Below are 15,991 nucleotides of genomic sequence, written 5' to 3'. Positions count from 1 at the left end.
AGTGGATGGATGTGAGTGGTGAAGGGTTTTTGGGGAAGAGTGTTTATGGAGAAGAGAGGATGAATGCAAAGAAGAGGAGAGAATGTGAGTTGAGGTAGGTGGGGATCCTGTGGGGTCCACAGATCCTAGGATGATCCCGTGTGGTCCACAGATCCTGAGGTGTCAAGGATTTACATCCCTGCACCAATTAGGCATGTAAAATGCCTTTGCATACAATTCTAGCGTTTAAATGCCGAAGTGATGCTTATTTTGGGTGTTCAACGCCCAATTGCAGGCGTTTTGAACGCCAATTCCATGCTTGTTTCTGGCATTCAGCGCCAGCTCTCCTCAAGGTATATTCTTGGCATTTAAACGCCAGGATGTTGCTTGTTTCTGGTGTTCAACGCCAGATCCATGCTCTGTTTTGGTGTTGAACGCTAGCCAGATGCTCCTTACTGGCATTTGAACGCCAGTAAGTCCTTCCTCTAGGGTGTGATTTTTCTTCTGCTATTTTTTATTCTATTTTTAATTTTAGTATTTTTTTCGTGACTCCACATGATCATGAACCTAATAAAACATTAAAGAACAATAAAAGAAAAATAAAATTAGATAAATAAAAATTGGGTTGCCTCCCAATAAGCGCTTCTTTAATGTCAATAGCTTGACAGTGGGCTTTCATGGAGCTACACAGGTGATCAGGTCAATGTTGTAACTCCCAACACCAAACTTAGAGTTTGGATGTGGGGATTCAATACCAAACTTAGTGTTTGGCTGTGGCCTACCAACACCAAACTTAGAGTTTAATTGTGGGGGCTCTGTTTGACTCTATACTGAGAGAAGCTTTTCATGCTTCTTCTCCATTATTAAAGAAGAACACCCTTGGGTCTTAAACACAAGGTAGTCCCCATTCAATTGAAGGACTAATTCTCCTCAATTAACATCTATCACAGCTCTTGCTGTAGCTAGGAAATGTCTTCCAAGGTTGATGCATTTATCCTCCTCCTTCCTAGTGTCTAAGATTATGAAATCAACAGGGATGTAAAGGCCTTCAACCTTTACCAACATGTCCTCTACCAATCCATAAGCTTGTCTTATTGACTTGTCTGCCATTTACAATGAGAATATGGCAGGATGTACCTCAATGACCCCCAGCTTCTCCATTACAGAGAGTGGCATAAGATTTATGCCTGACCCTAGGTCACACAGAGCCTTTTCAAAGGTCACGGTGCATATGGTACAGGGTATTAAGAATTTACCAGGATCTTGTTTCTTTTGAGGTAAAGTTTGCTGAACCCATGTATCTAGTTCACTAATGAGCAAGGGAGGTGCATCTTCCCAAGTCTCATTACCAAACAACTTGGCATTCAGCTTCATGATAGCTCCTAGATATTGAGCAACTTGCTCTCTAGTTACATCTTCATCCTCTTCATAGGAAGAATAGTTTTCAGAGTTCATGAATGGCAGAAGGAGGTTTAATGTGATCTCTATGGTCTCTATATAACCTTCAGATTCTTTTAAGTCCTCAATAAGGAACTCCTTCTTGCTTGAGAGACGTCCCTTGAGATCTTCCTCATTGGGATTCACGTCCTCTCCTTCCTCTCTAGGTTCGGCCATGTTGATTATGTCAATGGTCTTGCACTCTCTTTTTGGATTCTCTTCAGTATTGCTTGGGAGAGTACTAGGAGGAGTTTCAGTGACTTTCTTACTCAGCTGGCCCATTTGTGCCTCCAAATTTCTGATGGAGGACCTTGTTTCACTCATGAAGCTTAAAGTGACTTTAGACAGATCAGAGACTATATTTGCTAAGTTAGAGGTGATCTGCTCAGAATTCTCTGTCTGTTGCTGAGAAGATGATGGAAAAGGCTTGTTATTGCTAAACCTGTTTCTTCCACCATTATTAATGCCCTGTTGAGGCTTTTGTTGATCCTTCCATGAGAAATTTGGATGATTTCTCCATGAAGAATTATAGGTGTTTCCATAAGGTTCACCCATGTAATTTACCTCTGCCATTGCAGGGTTTTCAGGATCATAAGCTTCTTCTTCAGAAGATGCCTCTTTAGTGCTGTTGATGCATTTTGCCATCCATTCAGACTTTGAGAGATCATGTTGACTTGCTGAGTCAACACTTTATTTTGAGCCAATATGGCATTCAGAGCATCAATTTCAAGAACTCCCTTCCTCTGAGGCATCCCATTATTCACGGAATTCCTCTCAGAAGTGTACATGAATTGGTTATTTGCAACCATTTCAATAAGTTCCTGAGCTTCTGTAGGCGTTTTCTTTAGGTAAATGGATCCACCTGTAGAATGGTCCAGTGACATCTTAGAGAACTCAGACATACCATAATAGAATATATCTATCATGGTCCATTCTAAAAACATGTCAGAAGGACACTTTTTGGTCATCTGCTTGTATCTTTCCCAAGCTTCATAGAGGGATTCACCATCTTTTTGCTTGAAGGTCTGAACATCCACTCTAAGCTTGCTCAGCTTTTGAGGAAGAAAGATTTTAACCAAGAAGGCCATGACCAGCTTATCCGAAGAGCCCAGGCTATCCTTAGGTTGTGAGTCCAACCATGTTCTAGCTCTGTCTCTTACAACAAAAGGGAAAAGCATGAGCCTGTAGACTTCAGAATCTACTCCATTAGTCTTAACAGTCTCACAGATCTGCAAGAACTCAGTTAAAAATTGGTAAGGATCTTCTGATGGAATTCCATGAAACTTGCAGTTTTGTTGCATTAGAGCAACTAGTTGAGGTTTCAGCTCAAAATTATTTGCTCCAATGGCAGGAATTGAGATGCTTCTTCCATCAAACTTGGAAGTAGGTGTAGTATAATCACCAAGCATCCTCCTTGCATTGTTGTTGTTGGGTTTGGCTGCCATGTCCTTTTCTTGTTCGAAAATTTCAGTAAGGTTGTCTCTGGATTGTTGTAATTTAGCTTCTCTTAGTTTCCTCTTCAGAGTCCTTTCAGGTTCTGGATCAGCTTCAACAAGAATATCTTTTTCCTTATTCCTGCTCATATGAGAAAGAAAAAAACAGAAAAGAAAGAGGAATCCTCTATGTCACAGTATAGAGATTCCTTTATGTTAGTAGAAGAAGAAAGGGAATAAGAGTGAAGAAGAATGAATAATCCGACACAAGGGTGAGGATAGGGGCAGTGATTTGAGATTAAGAGAAGTGTTAGTAAATGAATGAATAAATAGAATAAGATGAGAGAGAAGTTTTCGAAAATAATTTTTGAAAAGGAGTTAATGATTTTCGAAAATAAAAGGGGAAATAGAATTAAATTAAAACTTAAAACAATTAATTAATTAAAAAGATTTTTTTTTGAAAAAGAGGGAGGTATTTTCGAAAATTAGAGAGAAAAAAGTTGTTAGGTGGTTTTGAAAAAGATAAAAAGATAAGAAGATAAGAAGATATTTTGAAATCAAATTTTTGAAAAAGTTAAAATTTTGAAAAAGATATGATAAAAAGATATGATTAAAAAGATATGGTTGGAAAAGATTTAATTTTTAAAATTAAAATTAATTACTTGACTAACAAGAAACTAAAAGATATGATTCTAGAATTTAAAGATTAAACCTTTCTTAACAATAAAGTAACAAACTTCAAATTTTTGAATCAATCACATTACTTGTTAGTTAAGTTTCTTAATTTTGAAACAAAATTAAGAAAAGATTTTGAAAATAATTTTTGAAATTTTCGAAGGAAAAGTCTAAGGGGCCAGCAGTTTTATTGAATTTTGGCCAGCATGTAACCAGCAGAGGAAGGTGAGCCATTGGATAAAATTTCACACCAATCTCACACCATCAAATCGTCATTGATGGCTAATTGATGGCTATAATCACAAAAATTGCTGGCCCCCTAGCATTGCTCATTTTCGAAAATCATAAAAGAAAAATGAAAAAGATTTGATTTTTGAAAAAGTTTTGAAAAAGATAAGATTTTTAAATTTGAAAATTTGACTTGACTTATAAGAAACAACTAATTTTAAAAATTTTTTTGACTAAGTCAACTCAAATTTTCAAAATTTTGAGAGAAAAGAGGGAAAAGATATATTTTTGATTTTTTTAAATTTTTAATGATGAGAGAGAAAAACATAATTATGACCCAAAACATGAAAATTTTGGATCAAAACATATGATGCATGCAAGAATACTATGAATGTCAAGATGAACACCAAGAACATTTTGAAGATCATGATGAACATCAAGAACATATTTTTGAAAAAAGTTTTATGCAAAATGAAAAATATGAATGCAAAAATGCACATGAAAAACAACAAAAGACACAAAACAAGAAATCATCAAGATCAAACAAGAAGACTTATCAGGAACAACTTGAAGATCATGAAGAACACTATGAATGCATAAGATTTTCGAAAAGAATGCAAGAAAAATTTTAAAAGCATGCAATTGACACCAAACTTAAAGGTTGACTCAAGACTCAAACAAGAAACACAAAATATTTTTTATTTTTATGATTTTATTTTTTTTGTATTTTATTTTATATTTTTCGAAAAACATATAGGAAAAAGAAAGTAATGAATCCAAAGTCCTCAATCAAAATCCTATGAATTAGACATGGCTTAATAGCCAGCCAAGCTAAAACATGTTATATGAAACTCTAGAATTCATGCTTGAAAACTGAAAATTTTCGAAAATAGGTTTAAATTTTTGAAAAATATTTTTTTTCAAAATAAAACAAAAAGAAAATTACCTAATCTGAGCAACAAGATGAACCGTTAGTTGTCCAAACTCGAACAATCCCCGGCAACGGCGCTAAAAACTTGGTGCACGAAATTGTGATCTCTTATAATGGCATTCAACTTGGTGTGCGCATTTACTAACTCAACACTTTCTTCACAACCTTGCACAACTAACCAGCAAGTGCACTGGGTCGTCCAAGTAATAAACTTTACGTGAGTAAGGGTCGATCCCACGGAGATTGTTGGTATGAAGCAAGCTATGGTCATCTTGTAAATCTCAGTTAGGCGGATAATAAATGGTTATGGAGTTTTCGAATAATAATAATAAACAAACAGAAAATAAAGATAGAAATACTTATGTAGATCATCGATGGGAATTTCAGATAGGCATATGAAGATGTTGTGCTCCTTCTGAATCTATGCTTTCCTACTGCCTTCATCCAATCCTTCTTACTCCTTTCCATGGCAAGCTGTATGTAGGGCATCACCGTTGTCAATGGCTACATCCCATCCTCTCAGTGAAAAAGGTCCAAATGCTCTGTCACGGCACGGCTAATGATCTGTCGGTTCTCGATCATGTTAGAATAGAATCTCTTGATTCTTTTGCGTTTGTCATCACGCCCAACAATCGCGAGTTTGAAGCTCATCACAGTCATTCAATCCTGGAATCCTACTCGGAATACCACAGACAATGTTTAGACTTTCTAGATTCTCATGAATGCCGCCATCAATTCTAGCTTATACTTCGAAGACTCTGATTTCACGGAATGGAAGGCTCGGTTGTCAAGCGAGGGCAACCATGCGTCGTGCATCAGGAATCCAAGAGATACACACTCTAGCTTTTGCTTATAGAACGGAAGTGGTTGTCAGGCACGCGTTTATAGGGACGGATGATGATGAGTGTCACGGATCATCACATCCATCAGATTGCAGTACGAGTAGTATCTTAGAATAGAAATAAGATTGAATTTGAATAAAAGATAGTAGTAATTGCATTAAAACTCGAGGTACAGCAAAGCTCCACACCCTTAATCTATGGTGTGTAGAAACTCCACCGTTGAAAATACATAAGTGATGAAGGTTCAGGCATGGCCAAATGGCCAGCCTCCAAAACGTGATCACAGGATCAAAAATACAATCCAGGATGTCTAATATAATAATAAAATGTCCTATTTATACTAGACTAGCTACTAGGGTTTACATAAGTAAGTAATTGATGCAGAAATCCACTTTCGGGGCCCACTTGGTGTGTGCTTGGGCTGAGCTCGAGCTTTACACGTGCAGAGGCTTCTTTTGGAGTTGAACGCCAAGTTGTAACGTGTTTTTGGCGTTCAACTCTGCTTCGTGACGTGTTTTTGGCGTTTGACTCCAGAATGCAACATGGAACTGGCGTTGAGCGCCAGTTTACGTCATCTAATCTCGAATAAAGTATGAACTATTATATATTGCTAGAAAGCTCTGGATGTCTACTTTTTAACACCATTAAAAGCGCGCCATTTGAAGTTTTTTAGCTCCAGAAAATCCATTTCAAGTGCAGGGAGGTCAGAATCCAACAGCATCAGCAGTCCTTTGTCAGCCTTCTATCAGAGTTTTGCTCAGGTCCTTCAATTTCAGCCAGAAATTACCTGAAATCACAGAAAAACACACAAACTCATAGTAAAGTCCAGAAATGTGAATTTAGCATAAAAACTAATGAAAGCATCCCTAAAAATAGCTAGATTATACTAAAAACTATCTAAAAACAATGCCAAAAAGCGTATAAATTATCCGCTCATCAATAACTAATATATACAAAAGTTGAAATTGCAGTAAAATAAAAATGTGTAAGTACTGAAAATAAAACAAAATAAAACAAGTGTCTAAAATGGGTCACCAAAATGAAATCCGCCAACGACGGCAACCTCCCCACACTTAGAAGAAAGCATCGTCCTCGATGCTACAACTCAGATTGGGTGAGAGGGTCAACGTCTGCAGCTGGCTGAAGCTTGGCTCTGGCTGTGGCTATGTAGGGACCTCTGCCTGCTGAGCCTCCTCCTCTGCCTTAGACTAGTTGGAAGGAGTAATGGTCTCGGAGGGCATGTCGACGCCCAATGCTGCGATCATCCGGCTCAAGCGCTCATAATGTCGCTTGTTGCGACGTTCGATCTGGTCCAAGTGCTCAAAGATGCGCTGCCCGAGACAGTAGGTTGGCTGGGGTACTGATGATGGTGGTGCTGGCCTGGTAGATGCACGTGGTGCTGTCGAGGGTCCGGCTGCTGCTGAAGAAGAAGCTAGCTCAGATGCTGCTACTGTGGCAGCTCGATCTCTACATTGGGCTGTTGGTCAGTCACTGGTGCACAAAATTATAAATCACACTTTTCACAACTCGTACAACTAATCAGCAAGTGCACTTGGTCGTCCAAGTAATACCTTACGTGAGTAAGGGTCGATCCCACAGAGATTGTCGGCTTGAAGCAATCTATGGTTATCTTGTAAACTTTAGTCAGGAGATTAATAATGAAAAGAGTTTTATTTATAAAAAGTAAAAGAACATGAAATGAATAATACTTGTTATGCAGTAATGGAGAATAGGTTGAGGTTTTGGAGATGCTCTGTCTTATGAATCTCTGCTTTCCTACTGTTGTCTTCTTCACGCACGCAAGGCTCCTTCCATGGCAAGCTGTATGTTGGTGGATCACCATTGTCAATGACTACCATCTGTCCTCTCAGTGAAAATGGTCCAACTACGGGTTCCGTAGGGCTAATCATCTGTCGGTTCTCACTCGTGCTGGAATAGGATCCATTGATCATTTTGCACACTGTCACTGCGCCCGGCATTTGTGAGTTTGAAGCTCGTCACAGTCACCCCTTCCCGGATCCTACTCAGAATACTACAGACAAGGTTTAGACTTTTCGGATCTCAAGAGTGCTGCCAATTGATTCTAGCTTATACCATGAAGACTCTGGTTCCACGGATCTAAACGCTCTGTTGTCAGGAGAAGCAATCAAACTCATGAACCAAGAACCCAAGAGATACACACTCAATCTAAGGTAGAACGGAAGTAGTTGTCAAGAACGCGTTCATAAGTTGAGAATGGTGATGAGTGTCACGGATCATCACATTCATCGTGTTGAAGTACGAATGAATATCTTAGAATAGAAAACAGAGATAATTGCATTAATCCTTCGAGACACAGCAGAGCTCCTCACCCCCAACCATGGGGTTTAGAGACTCATGTTGTAGAAGATACAAATTCAGATGTAAAATGTCATGAGGTACAAAATAAATCTCTAAAATTAGTTTTTATACTCAACTAGTAACCTAGGTTTACAGAAAATGAGTAAGCTAAGATAGATAGTGTAGAAATCCACTTCCGGGGCCCACTTGGTGTGTGTTTGGGCTGAGCAATGAAGCTTTCACGTGCATAGGCTATTCCTGGCATTTAACTCCAGCTTTTATGCCAGTTCTGGCGTTTAACGCCTGAATATGGTAGAAAGTTGGCGTTAAACGCTAGTTTGCGTCATTAAAACTCGGGAAAAGTACGGACTATTATATATTGCTGAAAAGTCCAGGATGTCTACTTTCTAACACAATTAAGAGTGCGCCAATTGGGCTTCTATAGCTCCAGAAAATCCATTTTGAGTGTAGGGAGGTCAGAATCCAACAGCATCTGCAATCCTTTTTCAGCCTCTGAATCAGATTTTTGCTCAGGTCCCTCAATTTCTGCCAGAAAATACCTGAAATCATAGAAAAATACACGAACTCATTGTAAAGTCTAGAAATGTGATTTTTGCATAAAAACTAATAAAAACATAATAAAAAGTAATTAAAATATACTAAAAACTACCTAAAAATAATGCCAAAAAGCATATAAATTATCCGCTCATCACAACACCAAACTTAAATTGTTGCTTGTCCCCAAGCAACTGAAAACAAATAGGATAAAAAGAAGAGAATATACAAAAAATTTCAAAATATCAATGAAGCTTAGTTCTAATTAGATGAGTGGGACTACTAGCTTTTTGCTTCTGAATAGTTTCGGCATCTCACTTTATCCTTTGAAGTTCAGAATGATTGGCATCTATAGGAACTCAGAATTCAGATAGTGTTATTGATCCTCCTAGTTTTAGTATGTTGATTATTGAATACAGCTACTTTATGAGTCTTGACCGTGGCCCTAAACACTTTGTTTTCCAGTATTACCACCGGATACATAAATGCCACAGACACATAACTGGGTGAACCATTTCAGATTGTGACTCAGCTTTGCTAAAGTCCCCAGTTAGAGGTGACTAGAGTTCTTAAGCACACTCTTTTGCTTTGGATCACGACTTTAACCACTCAGTCTCAAGCTTTTCACTTGTACCTGCATGCCACAAACACATGGTTAGGGACAGCTTGATTCAGCCGCTTTGGCCAGAATTTTATTCCTTTAGGCCCTCCTATCCATTAATGCTCAAAGCCTTGGATCCTTTGTTACCCTTGCCTTTTGGTTTAAAGGGCTATTGGCTTTTTCTGCTTGTTTTTTCTTTTCTTTTCTTTTTTGCTATTTTTTTGGAAGCTTTGTTCTTCACTGCTTTTTCTTGCTTCAAGAATCAATTTTAGGATTTTTTAGATAATCAATAACATTTCTCTTTTTCTATCATTCTTTCAAGAGCCAACAATTTTAACATTCATAAACTTCACTATAAAAAATATGCACTGTTCAAGCATTCATTCAGAAAACAGAAAGTATCGTCTCCACATCAAAATAATTAAACTAATTTCAAGGATGACTTCGAAATTCATGTACTTCTTGTTCTTTTGCATTTAGAACAATTTTCATTTAATAAAGGTGAAGGATTCATGGGGCATTCATAGCTTCAAGGCATAGACAATAGACACTAATGATCATGTAATAAAGACACAAACATAGATAAAACATAAAGCGTAAGAAACGAAAAACAGCAAAACAAATAACAAGGAAATTAAAGAACGGGTCCACCTTAGTGATGGCGGCTATTTCTTCCTCTTGAAGATCCTATGGAGTGCTTAAGCTCCTCAATATCTCTTCCTTGCCTTGTTGCTCCCAATAGTTATGTGGAGAAAAATACATCCCTTGAGGCATCTCAGGGATTTCTTGATAAGGGACTTTCTCATGCTCTTGTTGAGGTCCATGAGTGGGCTCTCTTGTTTGCTCCATTCTCTTTTTAGTGATTGGCTCTTGAGATGAATTTCTCCATCTCCCATGACTCGGAAGTGGAAGTCACTGCATTCCTTTTCCTCTTTCTAAAGGTTTCTCCGGCCTTAGGTGCCATTAATGGTTATGGAAAAACAAAAAGCAATGCTTTTTCCACACTAAACTTAAAAGATTTGCTCGTCCTCGAGCAAAAAGAAGAAAGAAAGGAGGAGAAGAAGAAGAAATAGAGGAGATGGAGGTGTATGGGAATTCAGCCAAGGGAGTTATTTATAGGGAAGGGAGGGAAATGATTTGAATGTGAATGGTAAGGTAGGTGGGTGTTGGGGAATAGTGTTATGGAAATGTGTGGAGAAGAGGGATAGTGAGGTGGGGTAGGTGTGGATCCTGTGAGGTCCACAGATCCTGAGGTGTCAAGGAGTTCTCATCCCTGCACCTTCCTGGCATTTAAACGTCCATTGTGTGCCAAATCTGGCGTTAAACGCCAGTTCTGCTACCTTTCCTGGCATTAAACACCAGGCTGGTGCCCTTTTCTGGCATTTAATCCCAGCCAGACACCAGACAGTCTTTTCTGGCGTTAAACGCCACTCTGGCTGCCAATTCTGGCATTTAACACCCAGAATGCTGCTAGACTGGGCGTTAAATGCCCATTCTGCTATCCTCACTGGCGTTTAAACGCCAGCAAGCCTATCCTCCAGGGTGTGCTATTTTTGATGCTGTTTTTTATTCCGCTTTAATTCTGCAGCTGTTTTATGACTCCACATGATCATCAACCTAAGGAAAACATAAAATAACAATGGAAAATGAAATGAAAAAGTAATTAACATAGATAAATAAGATTGGGTTGCCTCCCAATAAGCGCTTCTTTACTGTCAATAGCTTGACATTACTGAGCTTTATAGTTTGCAATGTCTGCAAACCATGGAGCTTTCTGAATGGCAAAAAATTGCTCATCTAGAAAGGTTTCAGATATCTCAGTAGGAGGGATGGACGCTCCTGCTACTGGTTCTATCCGGGACAGGTGATCAGCTACTTGGTTCTCTGTCCCTTTTCTGTCTCTTATTTCTATATCAAACTCTTGCAGAAGCAACACCCATCTTATGAGTCTGGGTTTTGAATCCTGCTTTATGAGGAGATACTTTAGAGCAACATGGTTAGTGTACACAATTACTTTTGATCCTACTAAATAAGATCTGAACTTGTCAATGGCATAAACCACTGCAAGCAACTCTTTTTCTGTGGTTGTGTAATTCTTCTGTGCGTCATTCAAAACACGGCTAGCATAATAAATGACATGCAGAAGCTTTTCATGCCTCTGTCCCAATACTGTACCAATGGCATGGTCACTGACATCACATATTAGTTCAAATGGTAATGTCCAGTCTGGTGTAGAAATGACTGGTGTTGTGACCAGCTTAGCTTTTAGAGTCTCAAAGGCCTACAAACACTATATGTCAAAGACAAAGAGTGTATTAGCAGCTAGCAGATTGCTCAGAGGCTTTGCAATTTTTGAAAAATCCTTTATAAACCTCCTATAGAATCATGCATGTCCCAGAAAGCTTCTAATTGCCTTAACATTGGTAGGTGGTGGTAATTTTTCAATTACCTCTACCTTAGCTTGATCCACCTCTATTCCCTTGTTCGAAATTTTGTGCCCAAGAACAATTCCTTCAGTCACCATAAAGTGACATTTTTCCCAATTTAAAATCAGGTTAGTCTCTAGGCACCTTTTCAGAACAAGTGCTAGATGGTCAAGACAGGAGCTGAATAAGTCTCCAAATACTAAAAAGTCATCCATGAAGACTTCTAGAAATTTCTCTACTATATCAGGGAAGATAGAGAGCATGCATCTCTGAAAGGTTGCAGGTGCATTGCACAGTCCAAATGGCATCCTTCTGTAGGCGAATACTCCAGATGGACATGTGAATGCTATTTTCTCTTGGTCTTGGGGATCTACTGCAATTTGGTTGTAACCTGAATAGCCATCCAAAAAGCAGTAGTAATCATGACCTGCTAGTCTCTCTAGCATCTAGTCTATGAATTGTAAAGGAAAATGATCCTTTCTGGTGGCTGTATTGAGCCTTCTATAGTCAATACACATACGCCACCCTGTAACTGTTCTTGTAAGAACCAGTTCATTCTTTTCATTATGAACCACTGTCATGCCTCCCTTCTTGGGGACAACTTGGACAGAGCTTATTTAGGGGCTATCAGAAATAGGATAGATAATCTCAGCCTCTAGTAATTTAGTGACAACTTTCTGCACCACCTCTTTCATGGCCGGATTCAGCCGCCTTTGTGGTTGAACCACTGGCTTAGCGTCATCCTCCAATAGGATCTTGTGCATGCATCTGGCTAGGCTAATGCCCTTAAGATCATTTATGGACCACCCAAGAGCTGTCTTGTGTGTCCTTAGCACCTGAGTTGGTGCTTTCTCTTCCTGTGGCTCTAAAGCAGAGCTTATGATCATGGGAAAAGTTCCATCCTCACCAGAAATGCATATTTCAGGGATGGTGGTAATGATTTGAGCTCGAGTTCAGGAGGCTTCTCCTCTTCCTGAGGAGTTTTCAGAGGCTCTTTTGTTTTCTCTGGTTCCTCCAAATCAGGCAGAACATCTTTAAAAATGTCTTCTACCTTTGATTCGAGACTCTCAGTCATATTGACCTCTTCCACCAGAGAGTCAATAATATCAACACTCATGCAGTTGTTTAGGGTGTCTGGATGCTGCATAGCTTTTACAACATTCAACTTAAACTCATCCTCATTGACTCTCAGGATCACCTCCCCTTTCTGGACATCAATGAAGGTTCATCCAGTTGCTAGGAAAGGTCTTCCTAGAATGAGAGTTGTACTCTTGTGCTCCTCCATTTCCAGTACCACAAGGTCAGTGGGAAAGGCAAATGGCCCAACCTTGACAATCATGTCCTCAATTACGCCTGATGAAATTTTAGTGGAGCCATCAGCAAGTTGGAGGCATATCCGGGTTGGTTTGACTTCTTCAGTCAAACCAAGCTTTCTGATAGTGGATGCAGGTATCAGATTGATACTTATCCCAAGATCAGATAGAGCTGTCTTGGTACAAGCATCCCCTAATGTGCATGGTATCATAAAACTTCTGGGATCTTTAAGCTTCTCTGGTAAGCTTTTCAGAATGATTGCACTGCATTCTTCAGTGAAGAAAACTTTTTCAGTTTCTCTCCAATCCTTCTTATGACTTAAGATCTCTTTCATGAACTTAGCATAAGAGGGTATTTGCTCAAGTGCTTCTGCAAATGGGATCTTTATTTCAAGAGTCCTGAGATAATCTGCAAAGCAGGCAAATTATTTATCATGTTCTGCTTGGCGGAGTTTTTGCGAATAAGGCATCTTGGCTTTATATTCTTCAACCTTAGTTGCTGCAGGTTTATTCCCTACAGAGGTGGTTGGAGAAGCCTACTTAAGGGGGTTGTTATCAGCACTTGCAGGTGTCTGACCCCTCATTGGCGTTTGAACGCCAGACTTGGGCATCCACTGGGTGTTTAACGCCAATTTTGCACCCTTTTCTGGCATTTGAAAGCCAGAATCATTCCTCTCTGGGCTCTTACGGTCCTCAGAGGGATTTTAGGCAGTGGCTTAGTCATCCTCTGTTAATTGTCCCTTTCTTGGCTTCCTGCTGCTTTGAGTTGAGGTATTCAATGTCTTTCCACTCCTCAAATGAATAGCTTGACACTCTTCTGTTATTTGTTTAGATAATTGCTGTCTTGTCTGATCCAATTGTGCTTCCATATTCTTGTTATCATTTTGAGTGTCTTGTAGCATCTCTTTAAATTCTGTTAACTGTTTTGTTAGAGAAAGTAATTGCTGATTGAGTTCAGCAATTTGTTTTGGGGGACTAGGTTCAGTGGATACTGCTTTAGCCTCTTCTTTCATAGAGGACTCACTACTCAAGTACAGATGCTAATTTCTAGCAATTGTATCAATGAGCTCTTGAGCCTCTTCAATTGTCTTTCTCATGTATATAGATCCACCAGCTGAGTGGTCTAGAGATATCTGGGCCTTTTCTGTAAGTCCATAGTAGAAGATGTCTAACTGCACCCACTCGGAAAACATTTCAGAGGGGCATTTCCTTAGCATCTCTCTGTACCTCTCCCATGCATCATAAAGAGATTCATCATCCTCTTGTTTAAAGCCTTGGATGTTCAGCCTTAGCTGTGTCATCCTTCTTGGAGGGAAATATTGAAAAGGGGAAATAGCCGAGAGGGAAGAAAAGAGGAAAGAATAAGAAAAAGAAGAATGGAAAAGGGAAGAGAGATGGAAGGTCGGCGGAGGTTCGGGGTCGCCGGAATAATGGCCGGTAGTGGGAGGCAGAAGCTTGATGGTTTGATGGCGGTGGTTATGGGGTTTCTGGGTTTTAGAGGGAGAAGATAAAGAGACGTTGAGGGTGAAAGGGGTGAAGAGTGACGCGAAATGGCTAGGGTTCACGCGTCAGGGGTGTTAGTGTCTTCATGAAGGTCGTCAACCCATCCGTATACCTGGACGACTTGGGCGAAGCCCTGTTAGAAAAGTTTTATCAGACGACAACACTTAAATCCCTCGTTATCACTAAAATAAGCCTCCAAGTCATGCTTGATGTTTGGACAGATCCACCTCGTCAGGTGGTCTTTTCCCTAACGAACATCGCTCATCATCTGCTGAAACCACTTGGCAGTGCAGTGGTTATAAGTCTTCCTAATCTTGACATTATGTTCTGTATCTCATATAAATTTCAACTATACAAAGTAATTCACCAAGATTAGTTAGTTGGAATGAAATACAATTCCTATACAGTTAAGTAATTTAAAAAAAAATTGGGTTCTTACCGCCCACTTCTGAAACCACAACTCTCTCACATCAACCGGGATCTGCGTGTTGGTCGGCCATTGATGATCGTACATGGACTTAATGACCTTTGTAATCTCCTGTGTGCATGCATTGGGATTTGGTGCAAACCTGTTAGAGAAAAAATCTCACATTAACAAACACATAAGATAAATAAATTTAAGATAAACAAACTTGACATAAACAAACTTAATATTAAAAATTTAAACTCACAACTGCATGCCATCGGGTCAAATCCTTAGCTGAATGACAGATGGTGGTGGAAGGGCATCCTGCTCGGAAGCATTGGAGGAATCACCCCCTGCGGGCTCTGTAATCGCTGCATCTGCAAGGGATGTAGCAGTAAGAGGCACCCAGTTCGAGTTTGGGATCATGATAAATTGCTGGTTCAATGGACCTGTCTGTTACATCACAGGGGATAATCGGGATAGAGGACAATGATTGGACAACCCTGAAGAATTCGGTAGAAGCCCGCCCTCTATTACGATCACGTGACTCCATTCAACCTACCTTTACTTCCTTTCGTTATGTCTATACAGCAAATATATTAGTGCAAAAAAATCTTACAATACAAAGAAGAAAAAAGAATAAATAAGCAGAGAAAGAAAGAAAAAGATAATAACATAAAATTGGAAAATGAATGCAGAGCAACAATTAATATAGATAAGTATTAAAAGCTAGATTATAATATAATACAGGTTAATAATAGGGACACATATTTTTCTCTTTTAGTCAAATCTATTTTGAAGTTACCGAAGCTATATTCTTTATTATTTTTTTTCTTTCATCGGCAATTGAAATCATAAAATTTAAAATGTACCACCACATTTATATAAGAACATATAATAATAAAACATCCAACCCCTAATCACCTAAAATCAACTAAAATAGAAATTAATCTAACTAAACTAATTACTAAAAACTAATTAACTAAATAGAATTAAGATTAACTAAGTAGAAATTAAAGACAAACTGATTAAATAAAAACCTCTAATCACTTAAAATAAACTAAAACAAAAAATAATCTAACTAAACTAATTACTAAAAATCAACTAACGAATTGAACTAAATAAAATTAAGATTAACTAAGCAGAAACCAAACAAATTGAAAAACAGATTCAACGAACTTGGAATGCAAAGCAATTAGAAGAGTGAGAAGACAGAAGTGGGCGGCTCAAGCAGCGGTGGCAACGGCTTTTTTAGCGGCGGCAGGGCAGTAGTGGCAGAAATAGAGTAGAGAGAAGAGTACGTTTTGAGCAGCGACGGTGTCAATCTTTCTAATGGCGGCAGT

General features: G+C 38.9%; 1 protein-coding gene and 1 non-coding gene across 2 annotated transcripts in view; both read left to right on the top strand.

Annotated features, from left to right (window-relative positions):
* LOC107470758 (protein EMBRYONIC FLOWER 1) overlaps nt 1-15,991 on the top strand; it is a 76,971-nt gene that overhangs the window by 16,142 nt on the left and 44,838 nt on the right. The gene's annotated exons all lie outside the window — the stretch shown is intronic.
* On the top strand, nt 2,359-2,462 carry LOC127743674 (small nucleolar RNA R71). Its single transcript, XR_008005058.1, has one exon. It is a non-coding gene; the product is annotated as a small nucleolar RNA R71 (small nucleolar RNA).

The sequence above is a fragment of the Arachis duranensis genome, chromosome 10 (genome assembly GCF_000817695.3).
Source record: "Arachis duranensis cultivar V14167 chromosome 10, aradu.V14167.gnm2.J7QH, whole genome shotgun sequence".
Taxonomy (NCBI): domain Eukaryota; kingdom Viridiplantae; phylum Streptophyta; class Magnoliopsida; order Fabales; family Fabaceae; genus Arachis; species Arachis duranensis.
This window is presented reverse-complemented; position numbering and strand designations above follow the sequence as displayed.